The sequence below is a fragment of the Molothrus aeneus genome, chromosome 2, assembly GCF_037042795.1.
Source record: "Molothrus aeneus isolate 106 chromosome 2, BPBGC_Maene_1.0, whole genome shotgun sequence".
Lineage (NCBI taxonomy): Eukaryota > Metazoa > Chordata > Aves > Passeriformes > Icteridae > Molothrus > Molothrus aeneus.
In genome coordinates, this window is record NC_089647.1 from 29,543,255 (window position 1) to 29,565,467 (window position 22,213).

Genomic DNA, 22,213 nt, shown 5'->3' on the forward strand with positions numbered 1-22,213 from the left:
GTCTTAGGGTAATAGATATTTTTTGCTTATTTGGAAGGAGGGAACTGTGTTTGGACAGTTAAATATATAATTCTGTTATCCATTTCTATAGGAAGCAGAACAGCTAAGAAAAAGCATTTTTGTGTTAGACAAATTACAATATAATTGAGTTTTTTTAATACAGGAATGAAAAAGAAATGTTTCATTAAAAGGTTATTGGAATTTTTTTCAATAAAGTGTTCTAATAGGAAGAAACTAATTTCACAGAATCACAGTATTAGTTAGGTTGGAACAGACCTCTGAGACAATCAAGTCCCAGCCTTTGAACGAACACCATCTTGTCAGGTAGACCATGGCACTGAGTGCCACATCTAGTCTTTTCTTAAACACCTCCAGGGATGGTGACTTCATCACGCCCATTCCAATGCTTGACAACCCTTCTGTGAACAGATTCCTCCTCATGCCCAATGTGAACCTTATTCACTGTTGTAATATATAAATTTAAATAATAAATTAATTAATTTATCACAATTGCTAATTTCCAGAATTTATTAGGACAATCCCTCTTGTACAAATTATCATTTGTTGTTGGAGAAGGAGGGAAGATCCATGTTACAAAAGCCAGTAACTCAGTTGTTGCTACGTCTTTGGCCAGTCATGCATTTCTTCTATGCAGATTTCCTGGAAACAGTGACACTGCTGAGCTTCCTTGATGCTTAGTTTATCTGTGTTGTAAAACAGTTACATTTTGGGGGGAGAGAAACTGAAGAGGTGAAAATTGTCCATGGTGTTACATGTACTGAACAGGAAGGTGCTCTGAAGCAGAGGAAGAAGCCTAAGCAGTAGCTATATACACAGTTATCCTTTTGATTCTGTCATGTCAATGTAGTGGGAGGCCAGGAGTCCAGATGAATGTTTCAGTTACACCTTGATGAGGAATGGGAATGTCACACTGACTGTGCAGCTGTATATATTTCATCTGTAAATATTCCATTTACAAGAAGTGTGGTTTGTCCAAGAGGGTGTGTGCAGTTTCCCTTCCTGGCTGCTACTGTGCAGAGCACTGCCTGGTAGTCTTTATTCTCTGGATTCTTTCTGTTCAGTGGTATTGTGCATTAAGCCTGAAACTTGCATTTTGTGAGTGTTAGGAGGAAACTCTGTGTGCTTGTGTATATATTTTCTCATGCATCTAACCAACACAAGGTGACAGAAACAACACAAATGTTACAGTTACCCTGCCTACCGACCTTTACAACATTGTATGGGAGGGGTAGTGCAGTTGTAGTGTGATGTAGGAGTGCTTGTCCATGCCCAAATAGAAATGGTTGTTTACTGGATGGCAAGTACTGAAGTTTTATCAGTGGGAGAACTAGGCAGGAAAAGTCTGCAGTTTGATTTAGCTAAACTTTTACACAATTTTTCCTCCACATGAAATATTTCCACAGGAATCTAAGGCGTGTGGAAGATGCTGGATCACCAGGTGCAGAGATTGAACTCTACCCACTGGAAAGGTAACAGGAACTAGATTTTATCTTCAGAGCACAGTCCACACTGCATCTCACTCCTTGATCTGGAAAGGCCTTTTTCAAGGTTAGAAGAGGAGTTTGGTACCCATGGCTTAGTTCTTGGTGTGTCTGTGTTCCAGCTATCAGGGAAGCCAGATAGGTGCCGGATACAGAGATTTTTTTATGATATCTGCTTGCATTTCTGATGTTCATATTTTGGAGCAAAGACTAACTTTTTCAATGATTTATTTCTTTAGGTTTTTCTACAGCAGCAGCAGGTCTTCTCTTGCCTCTCATGGGGACACTTAGCCTTTTGATAATGCCTCCTTCTCAGTGAAGGGAAGAAAGGATGGATCAGCAGGGATGTGCAATGGAGTGATGTCCACATGTGGTGTTAACAGTCATGATGATCCCTGTCCCACTAACTTGGAGAATTGAATAAAAAAGTTGAATTGTAATTAATGAGAGTGTGAGATTCTTTTTTTGTACCTTTTCCACCATCTCCCCTTTTTTGAAGGGCTGATTAACTTGAGAAATCTGTTGATACTGCATCAAAGCTGCAGCTAAGCCAGAAGAGTAAAACCTATTGGGTATTCTTCACTTTATTAACCATTTTTTTCCTCCAGGAATTTCATTCCTAAGAGTTCTAAATGCTTTATATTGACATGAGTAATCTTCCCAAATGCCTTAGAAAATTTAGCATCAGGCCTTTGGTTTTATCAGTCATGTTATGAGTTCACCCAAGTCCCTGAGGGTACAAGTCTCCTGAGTTTCAAAAGTGAAGTCACCATACTGATCATGTTGTACTTCATGGACTTCACTTTGGTGACTGCTAGAGAAAAAGAGAAGCAACTTGGTTAACCCACCAGAGGTAATGTGCCTTTGGGTTTTGAAGCCACAGTGGCAGGGCTTGTTACCGAAATGGGCATGGACATTCTTACTATCTGTTGTTTCTGAAGACAGCTAATCTTACCGTGGGTTATAGGTCTTGCACATGGCTCTCTTGGTTTGTTGTTAGTGAAGCACTGCAAAGGATTAGACACCAAGTGATGGCATTTTCATGATGTGCCTACTTGAAATTTGTACAAAATTTACAAAAGTGAAGCAAAAAAATGGTTTTTTGTCTCAAGATGCTGAGTTGGTACATTATCAGTAAACACCTCTTATCCTTGACATTCTTCCTGTTCCTTTCATTTCATGTGTTCAGGATATTAATTTCATGTAAATTTAAATTCCTGTTTTCTGTGTGCTTGTTCTAGTAATTTACACATGAATGTACCTAGAAATGTGGCTGGTAGCCTGTCTGCAGCTATGCCTTTGCTCCAGTAGCTGCAGATTATGGTTGGATTTTTTGCAAATCTGTGTGTCACACCATTCCTCTGGCACTTCTGTGAGCAGGTGGAATGGCTACCCCAACGCAGTAATGGACATTTCATTTCTTGTGGTTCAGTGCCTGTTTGTGTGCTGATGCGTATGCTGATGCTTCCTTAAGTGCTTTTCTGCCTTAATATTTCATGCCTAAAAAGTAGAACAGCTGAGAACTTTCGAAATTCCTTCTTAGTTTCATATATCCCATCTTGCTAAGCTACTTCCAGGCCCTGTATGTATTTTAGTTCTCTTCTTTTTTGTGGGTGTTCAGCAGTGTTCTCTGTTCTGCTGCCTCAAATTTGCTCCTCCTGCCTTCGTAGTCTTTTTTTTTTTTTCTTCTTTTTTTCTTTTTTTTCTTTCTTTTTTTTTTTTTTCTTTTTTTCCCCCCTGGTCTTTTTTCTGCTCTTAACTGGCCCCACATGTTTTTATCCTTGTCACAAGCACACACGCACATATGGTAGCCTAAGAATATTTCTTACTCACTGTCTATCACAGATAACCATTCTTTGTATTACTCTAAGAGTGTGTTTTCCTTTTTTCAGAGTGAGAAATGCTCTGTTACTACACATTTCCTTTTGGCATTTCACAACCCTAAATGTGTTAGAAGTAGAATAGAAATTAAAAGAAGTTTATCACTGTGTCATGTCTTAGTAGTGAGTGAAAGTTGGCAAATTGCAATACTGAGGAGAAAGTTCCTGGCCTTTTGCACTCATCTATCTCTTTGTTGAGAGGGATTGGTCCTGCAATCCACTTAAAAGCTCAAATTCTAGAGCTGTGGTCAAGAACCTGTTGGTGTCATGTAAAGTTTTGCTTTCCTTTGTCTTTCTTATCTTCCTTAGAATTTAGGTACTGGGTATCAACAATTAAATAGTAATTGGATATTCATGGTATGATATTGTGATATTACTTGTACAGCATAGTGAAACAGAGTAATAATAGTTCAGTAGTGATAATAGTGACCTGTGCTGTGATGATCAGGGTGTAAAGAGTTCCTTTTGCATGTCTGCATTTCCTGTTAATTGGAATTGCGCTGTTGTGCCAGCCACAGAAGTGGAGTACTTTTAAAACTCTGCTTTGTTTAGTGTGATGAGATCTTGGGGTGGGGTATATTTGTATTGAGGCCAGACTTGGAGAGAGGTTGTGATTTTGTTTAGCATTAGATCTGGAAAACCTCTGTAACTTGTCTGGACTGCATTCCCAGTTGTGCATGATGTAAACAGACAGCTATGTCTTGACCACTGTCTTCTTTTATTTTTCTGGGTCATTTTCCTTATATTTTGCCTTATCACCTTGGTTGCTTCTCCAATCCACTCTTTCCCTGTCTAGACAACTTGGTTTATCACTGTGCATTTACCTCTAGGTGGTCTGCAAAATCTAGGTTTGGAATCAGACATTGCATCATCATCTCTCTGACCCTGTCATTCCATGCTGTCATCACTTCAGTGTTTTTCCAGACACAGCTTTGGAGGCTGGCCTGCTGTGATGGTAATGTTGAGAAGGGAGAGCGTGCAGTGCAACGACCAGGTCACCTCAAAAGCCCCAAGGGTGGAATCCTTGAGAGAGAGGCTGCCACTGTGTGCTTCTTTCCCCTGCACTGACCCCCTTAGTTTAGCTGGTGGTGCACAGGCCAGTCTGATAAGCACAGGCTGATAAGCTCACCCCTACACTGCTTCCTGGCTTGGGCACTTCAGCCTAGACATGGGCCAGCCATGGAGACCAGCCATCACTGGGTCACTGCTGCTGTGCTCTTCTGTGCTTTGCACATGTGCCTGGTGCTGAGACTCAGGCAGGCTCCTTGGTCTCCTGAATGTTGGCCCTCATCTGCTTTGGATCTGCTATCCCAGTTGGTGGAAGGGAGTTGAGCAAGTAGTACTGGGCTCCAAAATCAGGTTAAACACATTAGGAAGAATTTCTGTCAGAGATGGAATACACCTCTATATTTTTATCAGCATTTTAATTAATATTTTGTATATTTTATAACAACACTTCTGAAGATTTCTAATGAAGGCAAAAATCTTCCTTCTAGTTCTGCTCATCTTTTCCTTCCTGGAGGGCGTATATAGCAGCTGCTGGAGCTGTCTCTAGGGAAGAACCTGCTGCTTCTTCCCTACAGCCCCCAAGAATCAGGAGAAAAAGACAGGGATACAGTGATGTTCTTCCAAGGGAAAAGACTGGGGGGCTGCTCTCTAGCATTCCTGGTAACCATCCATGTTCAGCAGCTTAGCAGTAACAGCAGTTGTCCCTAACAGTCTGATAATAGGAAGCAGGGAAGGAAGGGACAGTATCCCTTACAGCTGTGATGTCACGAATGGACCAGAAGTCACATTCCTGTGGAGATGAGGGAGGGTGGAGAACTCGTGCTTTTGAAAAAAATAAAAAACCAATCTCCACGGTTTTCTAGTGCCTTCTGTCCAGACTTGTGGACAGTGCTGTGTTACAGGGAAGAATATCTGCCTAATCTTCCCTATAACATCCCTCTGCACAGCGTTCTGTGGTCCTGTATGCAAGGTAAGACTCTGAGGGAAGAAGTGCTCTCAGAATCATTCAAAGTGCTCTCTGCAGGCTGAATACTTTTATGTCTTGGATTGGGGATCTCTGTTCTTAGCCCAGTCTTAGTAACAGCTCATGTATTTTGAAAACAGCTGAATTTGTGAGCAGTGAATGGAAATGAAGAATTGCAGCCCAGTTATGAGACTTCACTCTGGAACAAGCAACCCTTGAAATAGGAGAGGAGGCCCAGTAGAGGGAAGGAAAGAAAGTGTTTTCAGTATCTAAATTTCCAGATTTAGTTAGGAGTATGTGTGCAACTTTCTGTTATAACAGTGCTGGTTCTGATACCATCAGTTGTCACATGGAGTCACTTCAGGTGGGAGACATTAAAGGAGTCCAGCCTTGGTTGGATGCAGGTAACTGTTTGGTGTAGGGGCAAAAGGATAAGAAAGGTTCCTACTGATGCTTTCCTGTCTAAGCTCTATTCCTGTTCCTCCCATTGCTCTACTAAGGTATCTTTTTGCATTGTGATTTGGTAGAAGGCTTTCTTGCTTTAATTTCCAAGGTCAACAGTTTTTAACAGTTGCAGATTTCTCTCCTGCAACCAAATTAAGGTCTTGAGACTGGCCGTTGTTTTAAAGATATTTATGTATCTGTTACCTCACCTGAAAGGATGGGGTTGGGGCACAGAATTACATTTTTCTGCTCGGTTTTGTGGGCCGTGGTTAATGTCCCTTTGTGCGAGGCAGTTTTGCATCACTGGTGTGGAGCCCCTTCTGGTTTTTACACCATCTGAGTTAGCTGCGTTTCCTTGAAAGTTTAGTCACTCATTGAGATGAAGCTGGCATTCAGCACGTGTTACTATAGACTGTACCAAAGATGAGCCTACTCTGGAAGGCAAATAGCCAAAGCAGATGGCAAATGTTACAGGAGACAGAAAGAGAGCATGTCAGTAGCTATGAGTTGTAACTCATCCGTGGTGCAGTGACAGCTATCCATTGTGCTGTAGAGTCCTTTGGATGGAGAGAGATGAAAAACAACCAAGATTCTGTCTGTTGACTGGCCACTATTCTTTGCATGCATCCTGTTTTTCACCTTCCTATAGGGAATTACTGCCAGAGTCACACCACGCTTGCAGGTCGAAATGTTTGTTCTTGAGCAACTGTGCAGTGACAGGAAGGGCAGCAGGGACCCACCTGCCCAGGCTTAGGAGCAGTTTTCTGTCATGAAGGGAGCCCCCAGTGAGCTGTGTGCAGCTGAAGATGCCAGCAACAAAAGCAAGGATGCAGCCCCAGGAATTTAGCACTGAGGACACTGCAGACCCATTTTTGAACATGTTTTTAAGGCATCCAAGTCTTGCAAAATTACTAGTCATAACCATAAACTTTTGATTAAATTTCCATCTCTTTCCTCTAGCCCACATGATTGGTGTTTAATGTCACTGCATTCAGTATCCCTTGGAGCAGAACACACTGTGGTGCATTGTTTTGTTTGTAGAGCTGGCAAGCAGGTCATAATGTGTTGCTTTGGTTGCCTGGAGGAGTTCAGCATCTTTTAATTACGTGGTTTTGGAAGTGTCCTTTAACAGATGTAACCCTTAGGAGCTGGAACAGTGAGGATGAGAAGCAAGCTGGTTTGGAGGGATTTGGAAGCAGCTGTTGTGAGCCCAGAATGGTGAAGTGCTATCAGAGAGGTGAAATTCATGCTCATATGCAATGCTACTCTTGGAAGCTTTTTCTGCAATTCCTGTCTTCCACACTGGTTCTGGAAACCCGCCCAGAGTTTTGGATACACCTCCTCGGGGCAGCAGTGCTGCCCTGTCACTGAACTTCTGATAAAACCTATCCTAACCCTGCACTTGTCTTTTGCATGGAGAGGGTGTGGGCCAGCAGGGTTTGTTTTTCTCACTGGCATGTCAGAAGAGCTGCCAATCGTGTCTGTTTCCAGCTGTGGTTTTGTCACAGGCACCTACCAAGGACTGGTGTTTAAATGGCATCTTCTGTAGTGGAAGAGGTGAATTCCAACCTCCCTAAGTCACTTCTAACTGTGCTGGACTTGGATCTTATTTTGCCAAGTGCACATTGGACCCATTAACTTAATGGAGAGTAGGAAACACAAACATGGAAAAAAAATCAAGCCCAGGATGTCTGAATCACATATTAGCAGATACATCTTAAAGCAGAGATCTCTTTTACTTATTTCTGTTGGTGTCCTTAGTAAATACAGGAAATAAGACAGCATATCCTCCTGCATCACAACGGGTTTAATTTATCCCTGGCTAAATCAGTCCATTTCAGTGGATGTGATGGGTGAAAAACATCTCCCAAGAGGGCAAGTTAGTTTTCTTGAGGCTGTGTTTCCCTCTGCTGGTGTGGAGTTAATACTGCTGATGGTATTTTTCCTCAAAATCAAGCTTCTGAAGCTACTTCTTTCTCATACTCCCAAGAAACATTTAAACTTGTCCCTCATCATAAAGATTTTATTCCTTATATGCAATCTAAATCTACCCTCTTTCAGTTTAAAACTTTGACCATTGTCCTGTTCCACTGTCTCACCACCCTCACAGTAAATAATTTCTTCCTAATATCTGATCTAAACTGGATCTCTTTCAGTTTGAAACCATTTCCTCTCATGCTATCGCTGCATGCTATCGCTTGTGAAAAGTCCCTCTCCAGCTCTCTTGTAGCATCACTAGGTACTGGAAGGGACTCTAAGGCCTCACTGGAGCCTTCTCTTCTCCAGGCTGAACAATCCAAACCCTCCTGGCCTGTCTTCACAGCAGTGGCTCTCAAGCCTCCTGATCAGCTTTGTGGCATTCTCTGAATGGATGTGGACTCTGAACAACAGGTCCACATCCATCTTATGCTGAGGGTACCAGAGATGGATGCAGCGCAGCAGGCTGCATGAGAGTGGAGTAGAGGGGGAGAATCTCCTCCCTTGACCTGCTGCCCACACTGCTTTTGGTGCAGCCCAGAATACAGCTGGCTCTCTGCAAAAAAAAAAAAAAAAAAAAGAGCACTGTGTGTAAGAGCCTGGACTATCTGGCAGCATTAAGCAAGCACAGGGAATGAAACTATTTAAGTTAGAGAGCTAATGTGTTTTGAGATCTGAATATCATAGATCCAGTAAATTCGCTGGCTATGCATCTCTGCAGGGAGGGCAAGCTGTTGGCAGACCATCTAAGCAAGGCAGCCTCTGTATTCCACACAGGAATGATCTCTGCAGGTGTCTTTTGATCCTGAAGCACCTAGAGTACCCTGGGTATTCCATAGATACCTACCTCCTCCAAGGTGGGCCTTCTTCTGACCTAAGATAATGCAGATTGTCTTCCTTTTGTTCTTAACAGAGTAGCTCAATATCAATAGCAGGTAATTCAGAGATTTCCTTAGCTGTTACACAGCACCTCTCAGTGTAAGTGGGGTTCAGGGAAGGGGTAGAGAAGACAGTGCTCAGTGGTATCAATGTCAGTTTAAGCCTGAGAGCTCTGGGGTTTATATTCTCTGACACAATCAGCAGAAGTCATTACTGCTACTCAAAATCATAGTGTGGTGCAGAATTACTGTTCCATAAAGACTAGTATTCCTCAGCTTATAGTGTGGAGTATTTCTGAGGGACATCTATGAAAACAAAATTGTTTTACAGATACCTACACAATGCTACAGCAAAGCTCTTCTGTGCCAGAACTAAGTGGAAATATTTTTCAAAGCTGAAAATGAAAATGCTTTAGACAATCTTCACATTCAGTTGCTTCAGAGTGTTTGTCATTGTTAGAGCTTATTTTGCTGTAGGAGAGAGTTACATTCAATAGCAATATCTGCCTGCTACTTACCAGTGCAATAAAAATCCAGTGTCTCAGACCAAGCCAGGAAGATTTCATCCCTGTAGCACTTCAGGTCTTTCAACCCTTCACAAAAACATTGTTTGAACCACTATTTTCTTCTTCAGTCTATTATTTATTAACAAAGATGACTTTTTAGTGGTTATTATTTCAGCTTGCAAAGACAAACTGTTTGTCAAAATCAAAGTTTCCAAAGTATTCTATTCAGAACCATGAAACATAATCCCATATTTATCTAAAAAAATGGTGTCAGACTTTTGTAATGATCAAGACTTAGGAATGCCTTTGCTTTTAAGTTTGTTTTGTGTAGTTGAGTTTTTTCCCAGTGATCCTAATCATTCTGAAATTAAGCAAAACTGTCACACCATTATGAATTGACATTCTAAGCCCTAAGACTCAAACAAAATGAGACGCCTTAGCAGGTTCTTTGATTATACCTTCTTTTGACAGCACAGAACATTTGGATCAAGTGCCAGCAGACACATCCAGTTGGAACAGCTTATTCCATAAACAAGTGGAATCTTCTGCTGCATGGTCTCCTAAGCAGTCTCCAGAACTGCTGCAAGCATTACCTGCCAGCTGTAGGGAGGGTAGTATTCAGGTGAACTCCCAGCTCAGTGCGCTGCCAAGACCAGGCTGTAGTTCATTACCATAAGTGGGATCCACAAAAAAATTGTTTGTTTTTGAATTCCAAGACTTACTGATCTATTACTGGTTTTCAGCAAGTGAAAATCCCATGACACATCTTCTTGTAGTTGGCCTGTGACTTTAACATTCTAGGGAAATAAGAAATTAAGTGAAGACAGAAAGGGTTATTCTACTCCTTGTTGCTTGGGGGTGGGACAAAAATGTATGAGGCAAAACCCTTTGATTTTGTAGATTCTCACAGGCACACATTATCCTTGATGCAGAAATATTTCTAAATTGCTGTGTGTGCAGCTCCTGTGTGTCTGCAGGTGCTTGAGAAGTTGTAGCTGAACATAGAGGTGGTTCAGCACAATTGTTTCCCTGTTCCCACTGGTTTCTAGGCTGAGAACTCCTTGTCCCCCACCTTTGAATGGTTTTCTCTTCCTTGGCTTCTGGCTGTATATATAAATTTCCCAATAATTTATTTCCCTGCTTTCCCTGTAGCCTCAGTTCTGCTGGTTCTGGTTCTGAGAGAGTTCTGTGGCCAAGTCTGGCAATTCACAGTCACTGTTTGCAGGCTGTCCTGCAGCCACCCACCCCTTTTGTGTGCCTCTGGGTGCTGCTTTTGACACTTCTGCAGCTAAGCATCATCTGCCTTTCACTTATTGAGTGGTAATGCAGAGAAGGAAGTGAAGATTTTGAGCAGACAAGGCCAATACCTGTCTCAACACAGGCATTTGCTTCTTGCTGTTGAAGCAAAAATCTCTCCTCATTTTTGGAGTGCTAAAAAGGGATTAGCCAAGTTGCTGTGTGGGGATAGTACATTTGGTGGGGTAGTCAGCACTGCAGAAGGGCTTCAGCAACCTCTTAAACTCCAGCACGTTCTGAGAGAGCCTGTGCTTGTTTCCAAGTTGCAGTTCCAACAAGAGCCAGGTATAAGGAAGGATCTCTGGGAAATTTTGATGTTGAAATTCAGTGTTAGAGCTCCCTACCTTCATACTTGGGAAAGCCTGCACTTTGTGGCAGAAGCTTTCAAAGTGTTTGGTGCAAGGAAAATGCAGCCCTGGAGAATGTGATCCAGAGCCAGTAACTGCAGCTGAAACCAGCTGGCTACAGCGAGGAGAAGGAACCTTAATGAGGTGCTACAGTTGTGCTTAGAGTTAACCTGGACTCTCAAGTAATTTCTGGCCTATGTAAGAAACAGATTTTGCATGGTCTACGTGTGTGCAAACACACCCTATGGTTATTGCACACGTGGAATGAACCCCAGAAGTGTGCCCAGAAGTAAAAGTTGCAGCCACAATCGTGGAATCTCCTTAGGTAATCCCTTCTGGAACAGCAACTGCTCAGCCTTTGTGTAGAGAGGGCATGTTTGCCTGCAAGGCACAGCTATATTAGTGACATTCCTTTACTCCGGAAAGCAGATGTTTCCTAGGGAGCAAGCTGCCCAACAGTTCCTGATTATCCACATTTCAGTATTTGAGCGGAGCCAGCTCTGGGCAGAAATCCCAAGTGCCAGGTATTTTACTTATGCCATAGATGAGGAGAAAGAGGATTCTAAAAGCCCAGCAAAGATCTCTATAGTAAAATGCTCCCTTGGTTTTTATTATCTGATGTTGTTGTCCGACTTCAAAAACATCTTTTGTTCTTGTTAATTGATTCAACATCTCATTATTTGTCTGCAGCTGATCTCATTTTGCTTTGAGGCAGAGAAGTGCTTTGCCTTCAGAGCTGTCTGTTTTCCAAGTCTGTTGTCTGCAATTTCTGAGCATGCCTTTGTAGTTTCTAAGTCCCAACTGAAATTAAACTGTAAAATTATCAATAGTTTGTTCAGGCAAAGTCTTGGATGAAAAGCAATGGACTTAGGTTCTCTGAATTAAGGAAAGCTACTCAAGAAATTACCTGTCCTTAGGAACATGCAGCTTTTAGACATCACAAGGGAAGACAGTGATGCCAGCTACAAGTACCATGTCAGCAATGAAACTCTATGTCTTGTACCCATGACTGATGGCAGCAAAGTGTATATGAATGCTCTCTTAGAAGGGTCTGTGAGTCCTTTTTCCCTCCCCTTTTTGGGTGCCTTACTTTGTAGAGACAAGGTGTTCAATGCAAACAGCCAATAGTTCAAGCACTTTCCACTCTCCCCTACGGCCATCACAGTGCCTGTGAACAATTTCAGAGCAAAGAGCACCTGGAGATGCTGGAGACAGGACATGTAAGGCAAGATGGCCACAGTTCCCTGCATATGCTGGAACAACCCTGGGAAATTGATATAAAGTTCCCAGAGCTTATTTGCAGTCATTGTGGGACTCTTGCCTTAAACTATGTGGTTAAGTGTTCAGTGGAGGTTTCTTGGAATCCCAGTTTGTCAGAAATTTTATTCCACCTGTTGCCTGCTAGGTTTGTCTCCTAAGGAGATCTGAAGTGGAGGCAGAGAAGGCAAAGGACAAAACATTAAAGAATGAGAAAAGGCAGCTCAGGGAAAAAGATGTGCAAAGAGACACTGTGAGCAAAACATCCCATCAATTGCTCCTGGCATGTGGTCTTGGGGACCTGTCATAAAACACACGAGGGTCTTTGAGTGGACCACACTTTGACTCAAATGTTTTTAAAAAAACTTCAGGATAGGGTCTGCATCTCAAATAATGAAGGGGCAGTTTTCTTAATGGCTTTTATTGCTCTTACCAGTATTGCTGGGAAATCCTATTGCTAAATAGGATTTCTTGACATTCACCCTGAATTTCCCATCACCCTTCAGCTTTACCTACTCTGCCTGTTTAGCTTTACTCTAAACATTTTTCTGCTACCTTGATCTTAACAACTTTCATAGAGTTTCTAGCTTGTGACTCCGCTTCCCTGTCTTGAAATTCATGCTCTTTTTATGAAGGTAAAACCAAGGCAAAAAAAAAAAAGCGTTGTAAAAAGGTATAATCTTATCTGCCCCTCTCTGGCCTTTCTGACTTTTATCTGTGTTTCTCACTGTCCTGCCTCACATTAAACTGGAAATCCTCAGGGAGTTCTGGCAGAGCTGCTTGCATGTTAAAATAAATTAAATGGTGAAATGTGGATTCATGGAAACTCTAATGTCCTATGGGCCTGAATGCCAAGTCCCTGTACACAAGTTGAAACAAAAGAGATCATTTAGGCTGGACAGATATTCTTGGTATTTTACAACATGCTTGGAGACACACTGGGAACACAGTATGGAATTAGGGTGCCAGTGAGAAGTGTAGAACCATTTTCAGAGCCTCCAGTTTTGTTTAGCTGAGAGAATCAGGCAGAAGTAAAAAGTTAAGAGAAAGACTCATATACCTATTTGCAAGCTTTTTTTTTTAAAAAAAAAACAACCAAAAAAACCAAACAGCATTCAACAGCTGGTGGGGACTGTGTCTGTCAGCCTTGCAATGGGGTTTAAAACTTTCTTGAACTCTTCCCGTGGTTCTTAGGATACTTCCAAGAAATCACTCTACCGATACGCAAGGACAGGGAAAATCAGATATGCTGGTATGGACTTGTCAATACCCAGAAACAGAACTTATTTCTGAAACTTGTGTTCCTTGGTTCATTAGCTGTGGCTGAAGCATGTTGAAAGAGGAGCTTCCCTGTTATAAACTCCAACAACATCTTGATTTCCAAATATTTGTGACTGGAAAATTGCAGTAGTGGTCGTTCAAGGCTATGGTGCTGTGCAAATATGCAAGAACACTTAAAAAAAGCCACAAAGGAAATCATAGGTCTAGGCATATGTGTACATTCAGAATGCAAAAAGAGGGATATAAGCAACTTTTGTTGGAATCCTGGAGCTTCCAGGCTGCTGTAACACCTACTAGAGGGCAGATGAATAGAAAATAACCTGCATACATCAATAAAACAGAATTTTACTTTTACTACGTGAATCTCAGCAAGCAGTAGACCCTCCAAAATTTAAATCTGTAGATAATATTCAGAAAAGGCTCATTCTGAGCAGTGGATAATTGTTTTCATTGTTCTCTCTCAACTTTTTGCAGCCTCCTCTTTGAACAGCCTCATTCCAGCAACTGCTTTCCTCTGGCTGAACGAGCTTTTCATTCAGCTGCTTAACTGTTTACTCTTTTCTTTCCCAGTTATCTTGCTGTTTCTTTGGGGGTTATTAGCATCTGAAAAGGTTTCAGTCTGTCCCGCCTGCCCCATGCAGGGCCTAACAGTGACAGAACCTCAAACTGTGGCCTGGCTTCTCCAGCATCACACTGGCACACTTGAAAAGTCGGAGCTGTGAGGCCAGATGGAATTGATTCCTGGTGACAATCTGATTTCCCCCAAATCAAGGTATCTGGGAGAGATCCCAGGACACTGTGCTCTGTGTGTCTTGGAATCATGTTTCCTAGGTGAGGCAATCTGTACCTTTGAGCTGTCTGATAAATCTCACCTAAATGAGCCATCAAACCCCATGCCTGTGATCTTCTGCCACTTCAGGCTCACTGGGAATAGCAGCCACAGCACAGAAGTTATTCTGCTGTACTGGTGAGTTTTAGACAGAACTTGGCTTGCTGAGAGCACCTACCTGGTAATATTCAGGAATTTTTCCCACCTCAAGTGCTTTACAGCTTTGGATAGATGTTGGATGAAAGGTCTGATGGCAGAAGCATAGCAAAGGCACAGGGAATACCATGGGAAGAGGAAGGGAAGGAGCCTGGCAGCTTGGTTTGAGTGTTCATGTATTATTCTTCACTTAGAGGGCTGAGGATAATGGTAGGTGCCCAGTAGGTGTACATAGTTGGATATAATGTGATATGGGAACCACAAAGAGCAGTTATGAGATTTTTTCCCCCCACAGATAGTGCAGCCAAAAGGCCTAAAGGAAGGAGAAGGTGGACATTTTTGTGATTTAGCAAAACTTTTTTGGGGGGGACTGTAGCAGGGGTTTTGAAAAGCGACTAGCAGTCTTGTGCTGAGAAATTTTTCATAGAGCTACTTGAGTAGATACAATTTTTCCTCTCCAGTTTCACCCTCTCTTTCCTGTTCTTTGTAAGGTAGAAACAGAGGAGAAGGATAGTGAAAGCTCATTCTGCTTGCCACAGGATTTTCCCTACAAGGAATAGCTAGTCACTGCCATGATGTCACAGAAGGCCTAAAGGATTAGTTCAGATGTACCTGCTTAAAGATGGCCAGGATGAATCTCACGCTCAGCAAGTCATGCTCTCTCTGCATAGCTGGTGTCTGTCTTTATTTCTTTTCCTCACTTTTCTTTTCAAGAGGAGTTTGCACGTAGGAATCATGTGAATGATCTGGGCACATACTGTCAGAGGGGCTATTTACACCTGCAGCCACAGTGCAGCACCCCAGGAGACTCCTCAAAGCCAGGGGCGTGCTTTGGGTGCTAGCCTGTGCTGCAGCAGGGGCTCTGCATGGATTGTGATCCTGACCCTGCACATCACTTCTTCTCTGGGAGAAGTGGTAGGGGGACTTGTGCATGAGGCAGTGGTGGCCAAAACCAAGATGCTGTGGGCAATGGTAAAAGTGGTCCTGACTGCAGCTTTTGTGCTCTGTGCTTAGCTCAGACAGCCCTGGAGGTGGTTGTTGGAAACAGTCAGCTGTCCTATCCCACAGTGCCAACATCACAGCAGAAGATGGAGGCTAAGAAGAAGAAGGAAAAAGGATAAGGCACACCCAAATTCCTCCATCTTGGGACCCCAAGCCCCCATTCTAAAAACTTCAAAAATCTATTTTTCACCCCATGATAAATTCAGTATCATTCTACTTAAATTTTTGTGGCTTGTAATTCTTCATATAAGGTTGGTAATTGTTTTTTCCAAGGGCTAAATCAAAGGCACACGGGTCTTGGGCTCTGTGCCAAGGTCTCTGAGCCCCCTGGGCAGGGGCTCGAGTCCTCCAGGGCAGCCAGAGGAATTTCCTGGTTTCCGACACCACAGCATCTCTCCACCCCTTCGCGCTGTTGGTTCTCCTCTTCTTCCAGGCACAGTAACTAGCTGTGACCTTTGCACTCATTGTGCAAAGATAGATAGTTTGGATATCCCCAGGTGCACTTCTTTGCAGCTGCACTTCTTGTTGTCTGATCTCATTGTATTTTCATGGCATCAAGAGATGATGAAGGAATGGGAAAGATTTCCAGAGAGGGGAGTTTTCAACCGGACATGCACTGCACTTCTTTTCCAGGTAGTGGGAATGACAGGCTTGTAGATCTTCAGAGAGTCCTTGACCTTGAGAAGGATGTTGGAAGTATGGAAAGTTGCTTCTGAAGTGAAGGGCACTGCATCCTTTTGAATGCAGGAACACCTTTTAATTAGGCGGCACAACTGAGGAAGGTGTGTCTCGGTGGGCTGGGGAAGGACTCTAGGAGGGGGGATAGTGTTAGATCTGGCTGATTAGGCCCTGACTTCCTCCTGTCTTTGTCCTAGCTCTAAAGTTCTCTCTCTCCATCCCTCTTTCCTCCTCTGACTCTGTTCCCAGCCCCTCACCAATAGACAGCAGGTCTCAGTGCTGGGTAGAGAGCTGGAGCCACAACTGCAATGTTTCTGAGGTCAACTGATGCCAATTGAAATGCTATAAATTATTTGATTAAATAGATTTCAATGAGCAAATAAGAAGCCTTTATTTAATCAATTTCATCCTCTTTTGAGCTGGTAACCAGTACACACTGAACAAATATTGTCAACGTTACCTTTTAAACCTATTTTTGCTATCCAAAAGAGTGTACTGTGGCTGTGCATGTTTGATCAGCCCTGCTAGGTTAATGTTTTAGAGCATTCACTTTCTGTAGTTTTTCATGACAAGAGTATAATTAGATAAATATATTTTTTTTTCATTCCACATTTCATTCCTGTACAGCTTAATGGAATCTAGACTTCAATTACTGCACAAATCCCTCAGCACCTAAAATTCATCAGTAAATAAAGCTACCTTAGATGTTTTGGATTCACTGAAAGTAAGCTTGTCTAAACATATGTGACATTTACATGGATTCAATTTAAACAAGGCAAGATTTATCTCTCAAAAAATAATTAACGGATTGATTTTTTTTCCTCTCTCTTTTTCTGGTCAATGTGTTCCTCGGTGTTTCAGAAATCATAGAGCTGAGCTCCTCACAACTAGTTCCTATTTGCAGATATGGAGGGCAAAAGAAATTTCCATGCTGTTGCAGTCCCCAAAGGCCTTTTCAATTTGAATAAGCTAGTCAGTACTTTGAACCAGGTGAATAAACAGGAAAAAAAAAGGAAATATTTTGTGGAGGCATGAACAGACCTCTCTTGTTAAAAACTGGCAGAACACTTTTGTAAAGCATTTTCTGGGCATTCACCACTGACTTTTGCTTACTCAATAGTCTGCCTTTAAGACATTGTAGGAAATGTGTAGAGCTTTATTAACGTTTTCACTGTAATTACTTGATTCTATTCTAAAACAAAACAGTGTCTCAACCCCCTCATGGTAAAAAATTTATTCCTTATGTCCAAACTAAATCTACCTTCTTTCAGTTTAAAATTTTGCCCCTTGTGCTGTCACTCCAGGCCCTGCTAAAAAGTCTCTCTCCACCTTTCTTATAAGCTCCAGTTAGGTACTGGGAGGCTGCTCTAAGGTCTCTCTGGAGCCTTCTCTTCTCCAGGCTGAATAACCCCAGCTCTCTCAGCCTGTCTCCATAGTAGAGGAGTTCCAGCCCTCTAATCAGCTTGGTGGCCTCCTCTGGACTTGCACCAGGAGGTGAATGTCATTCTTGTAACAGGGTCCCCAGAACTGGATGGAGCATTCCAGGTGGGGTGTCACTACAGCAGGGTAGTGAATAATGCAAGTGAACATGGAAAACTGGTTCTAAGGTCTGAACCTGAGACTGTAAAATTGCATGATTTTTTTTTTCTTTAGTCCTGCAGGCCTTTATCCTGGGGTCTGGTTTCGTCTCTGCAATGTCTCAGGTCAGTTTGCGAGAACTATTCCCGTAGAAGATGAGTTTTGTTAGGTTTTTCCACTGAGCAGTTCATTGGATGTAATCAAAGTTGCCAGTCAACTGAGAAAGTAAGTAAGTGGCCTGGTCAAAATTAAGAATCTAGCCTAAGACCTGACAAATCTTCCCACAAATACATTACAAGCAGTAAAATCCTCACCACAGTTTTTCAAGGTTGGACTTGTTTTATGTAGGACCCCAAACTTTACCACTAGGGTCCATTTTGGGTTTTGATTCTTTGTTAAGACTAGAGATGATTCCTAAGACACTGTGTTAAGATCTGGACATTGTTGTGGGCTTGGCTGAGCCAATTTATCAATTTGTAAACGATTTTCAACTTCTATGAGTGCTTATCTACTTGATGACCAGACAAGTCAGGATGTTGTGGTTAAGAGAAGTCACTATGCCCAGAGTGCTCTGAGATTTCTTCCCTTTGGTGGGGTGAGTAAGAGAGGTGAAGCAAGAGCCAGGGGTTTGGTGTTGGGCCAAGGAGGTTCAGAAGGGATTGGACTCTTTCAATGGCATGTGTGGATTTTCTGAGTGTTAGCTGGTGCTCTAGTTACTGCTCCCTTTTGTGAGAAGTATGCAAAGTTGCAGGTCTCAGGGTTCACATGTGTTCTTTGGAGAGAGATCCATGCCTTGCCTGTGGTTTGAGCACATCTTATGACAGTTTCCAAAATCCCTTGGGCATAATTTGAAATTGCCCAAATTGAATTCCAACTAAAGAAATTAAAGCCTACAGTCTAAAAGCTGGGAAAAAAAGAAGAAAGAAAAAAAAATATTTGCAGCTCTTTGAATGATCTTAGTATAGGGGCCAAGCATTGAGAAAGGCATAGAACAGTTTACACTATGTTGCCTTCAAGCTTTCTGACCCAGTCAGCTCCTGCTCCTTCTGCTGTGTTTGTCCAGGTGTGTTCTCAGCTCCTTGCTTGGTTTTGGTGCAATGGACAAATCTGCTGCCAAGGCAGCAGAAAGAGAGTGCAGCAGTCTACTTTGCCATTGTGGAGAGATTCTTTAAAGGGATTCCATTATGTCATGGATGCTAGTCAGGTTGCAGAAGCACTAAGGCCTGGCAGATTGTTATGAACCTTACACGAACTATGAAATATCCTTAATGCAAAAGTTTACTTCACTATCAGAACACAAGGATAACAAATCTCATTGTCTTTGCTACACAGCAGTTATGGAGTAAGCATGTGTGTGTGTAAGAGGCGAGTTGGAAATGTCAGTGATGAGGAGCATGAGCAGAGGAGGCCCAAGGCCTGTATGACATTGGTGATAAGTGTCTAGAGGAGGATGAAGAGTGATTCAGTTGCTTTGATGAATTACTCTGCACTACAGACTCTCCAACAGATGTGCTTCTTCAAAGAAAGTGAGGACTTCCTGCCCTCTGCACAGTCTCCTATCAAAGTGCTCTGCAGATATGGGTACTTCTCCAGTACTCTCCTCATGCAGTTCACTGAAACCACTGCCTTTTTATTTTCTTCAAAGATATTAGAACACAGGAGTGATTTCCAAGGTCCTTTTCCTCATTCTGAACCATGGACAATGTTATCAATTTATCATATATATGACCTTTATTGAGACTTCCCTTCTTCCTTTTCAGTTTTTGATTCAGGTTTTAACTGTGGAGAAGAGGTTTCTATGTGGTTTGCGTTGCCAGTATGGACAATGTTCTTTGCTCCAGCTGAAGTGTGTTTTCAGGAGGAATAGATCCCTTACTCCCCATGGGAATCTTGGCTCAACATTTCTGTCACAAAGGCCTTCTTGGTGCCTATTTAGAGAAAGAAAATGAAGAACTAGAAAGGCTGCACAACCTTGCTTTGCTTTCTCTGTTGCAGAGACTTTGAGTTTGTGACACCTGTGCAGCTGTCAGTCACTGCCTTTGATACAGATCCTTCAAATGTATGTTCATGTGACCAAAAGCCAGGTTTGCCAAAGCTAAACAAGGAATAGAGAGCACACCTGGGCAAACACGGTAGGAGGGCATGGTGGGACAGGGTCAGAGAGATCTCCCCAGTGCTGGCCCAGTGGGTGCAGCTCCTGCCAGAAATCTGCCAGCATCTGGACCTCTCTGGCTGTGATTTGTGATCGATCTGGCTCATGCTTTTTGTAGGAAAATCTGGTTTTAGACAAAAAATTTGTAAGTTTGCCTGGCAGACTCTTTTCAGTAGTGCTAAGCAATAGGAAAAGAGGCAATGGACAGAAACAGATGCACGGGAAATTCCACACAAATATGAGGAGGAACTTCCTACTGTGCAGGTGAATGAGCACTGGAACAGATTGCCCAGAGAGGCTGTGGAATCTCCCTCACTGGAGATATTTGAAAACTGACTAGATGACACCTTTTGCAATGTGCTCTGGGAGGAATCAGCTTCAGCAGGGAGGCTGGACCGGGTGACCCACTGTGGTCCCTTCCAATCTGACCCATTCTGTGACTGACACTCTCCGTAATTTGACCTCTTTCTTTGAGAAGGACACAAAGAGACAAGAATGGGGAGAATGTGTTCTTTTAAATAAAAAGTGTCTAGTCTCCCTTGCCAAGGAGCCTAACAGTGATTTAGACCAACTCAGAGTTGACTTCTCTCAGCCTCTGGCCAGTTATCTCAATCAACTGAACAGTGAGATGTTCACTTGAGACAAAGGCAATACTAGTTAGCACTAACATCCTGTACATAATGTGCAGCCCTCATGATGCATGTCAGTCTTCCCAACTCCATCTGGGAACAGACTGTGGAGAGCCTTGGGAGCAGGGCTCCTGAGTTAGCTGACCATTTCTGTGCATCCTGCTGTTTTTGCCAGGTGAAGAGATCCCCACTGATTGCTTGAATAACATCGTCTTGGGACGCAGGTATGGAAAGCTTAGGCTGCATTGGCACTGTTAAACAGCACTGGGAAATATTTCCAGGCACAGAACTGTAGCTGCCTGTATTATTAGGACAGTCCCTTGTACATCTCAGCTCAGGCTGTCTCACATAAGACTCAGATGAAGTTTGTGGACTGCTCACAGCACGCACTTTATGTGGTGACTGTGCTTTTCTGGAGGCCAAACTGGTTAACCAGGACAATTGACTATCCACTGTACAGGCTGCCATCAGTGCTTACAAGACGTCCCACATATTTAATTTATGAGTTTTAACCCGACCCTCAGGTTCAAAAGCAGAACCAAAAGGCTGTATCCCTGGATGCCAGACCTTTCAGACCCAGAATAATGAAGAAATGGAAGCTGTTCCTGAGGCTCCCCCCTTGTAGATGATGCCATGACTAATGAGTGTTGCAGGGCACTGGTGGAGACCTCTGTGGGCCAGTATTTGTTTCCATTTTCCTCGTGGTGTGCAGGGAAAGAAAAGTCATTAGCTCATTAGCTCATTAGTGGTTGCTGGCTGGTGGCAGTGCTGCTTCCTTATGCTCATGGAAGGATTTGATCCATTCTCAAGCCAGACAGGCTGAGGAGATCCACAACCCCCCTAATCTGATCCAGTGCTCCTGAGCTCTGTCCCCAGTGAGGACACTGCTGTGTGCAGGGGGCAGCTCTTGCTACAGGCTGCACAGCAGCAATCCATCTCCTGCTGAAACAAAGGGATGCAAGTGACAAGTGATCAGGACCTGGCCTGGGTCACTGGTCAGCAAAGTTCTCACTGTTTTCTTGCTGTGAGAAGTCCATTTGGTCAGGTGTCTCCATGGCAGCCTTGCAGGAGGGGATGTTCTGAACTGGTGGCTGGCAGCCAGAGTGGCTGCTATTGGCTAAGGGGCACTTGGCACAGTGCACTCATCCTTACAGCTGCTGTGTGGAATCTCAGGAGACAGGGAGAGGTGGGGAGAGGCTGGCTCCTCCCCACATCCCACCTCTTCATTTAGGCTGTGCTAGAAAGAAATTGCCCCCCCTATAAACAGCCTCAGAGATTTCACAGGAAGAGAGCCACTTGAGACTGGGCAGCAAGAGCCCCCAGGATGAGGATAGCCATCCTCCTGAGCCTTCTGTTCCATGCTGCAGCTGCTTCTCACCAACTGTGAGTGATGCTGAACTCCTGTTTCAGTCTCTTTCATCAGTCTAGCTAGATGGACTACATCCCATGCCATCAGCTCTCATGCTTCCTGCTCTATCAGGTCACCCCAGCGAGTAGCTGAGGCATACACCTTGCCTCCCATGCCTTAGTTTGACTCCTGCAGGTCAATGCAAGCTTTTTGGGGGTCTTCCAGGTCAGACCTTAGGCCCAGAGATGTTTGCTCTGCAGTTGCAATGCAGATCAAATAATTGGTGTCTAGACTGCAAGGTTATGAAACCACCTCTTCTGAAGACCGCATGGGATGTTTTTGGAGAGTTCAGGAGATGACTGGAAAAAAGGGTTTGAAAAAGATTATAGGGCTATACTTAAGCTAATCAAACAGAAACTATTCCTCAAGTTTCAGTGAAGCAACTGCTTTGCTGGGCTCACTGTTGTTTTTGAATGCTGGGGGAAGCCATGGCACATGGCT

The 22,213-nt window shown here is 43.1% G+C and overlaps 1 protein-coding gene across 8 annotated transcripts in view; it reads left to right on the top strand.

Annotated features, from left to right (window-relative positions):
- The window catches only part of RIMKLB (ribosomal modification protein rimK like family member B), a 50,575-nt gene extending 48,629 nt beyond the window's left edge, over positions 1 to 1,946 (top strand). For 6 of the 8 annotated variants that reach the window (XM_066572264.1, XM_066572268.1, XM_066572263.1 and 3 more), the window contains 2 exons: positions 1,425 to 1,490; positions 1,742 to 1,946. The gene's annotated coding sequence lies outside the window, so the exon portion shown is untranslated. Of the gene's footprint in view, positions 1 to 1,424; positions 1,570 to 1,741 lie in introns of all 8 variants that reach the window. The other 2 variants (XM_066572270.1, XM_066572269.1) reach the window with 1 other exon arrangement.
- Positions 1,947 to 22,213: the final 20,267 nt, after the last annotated feature.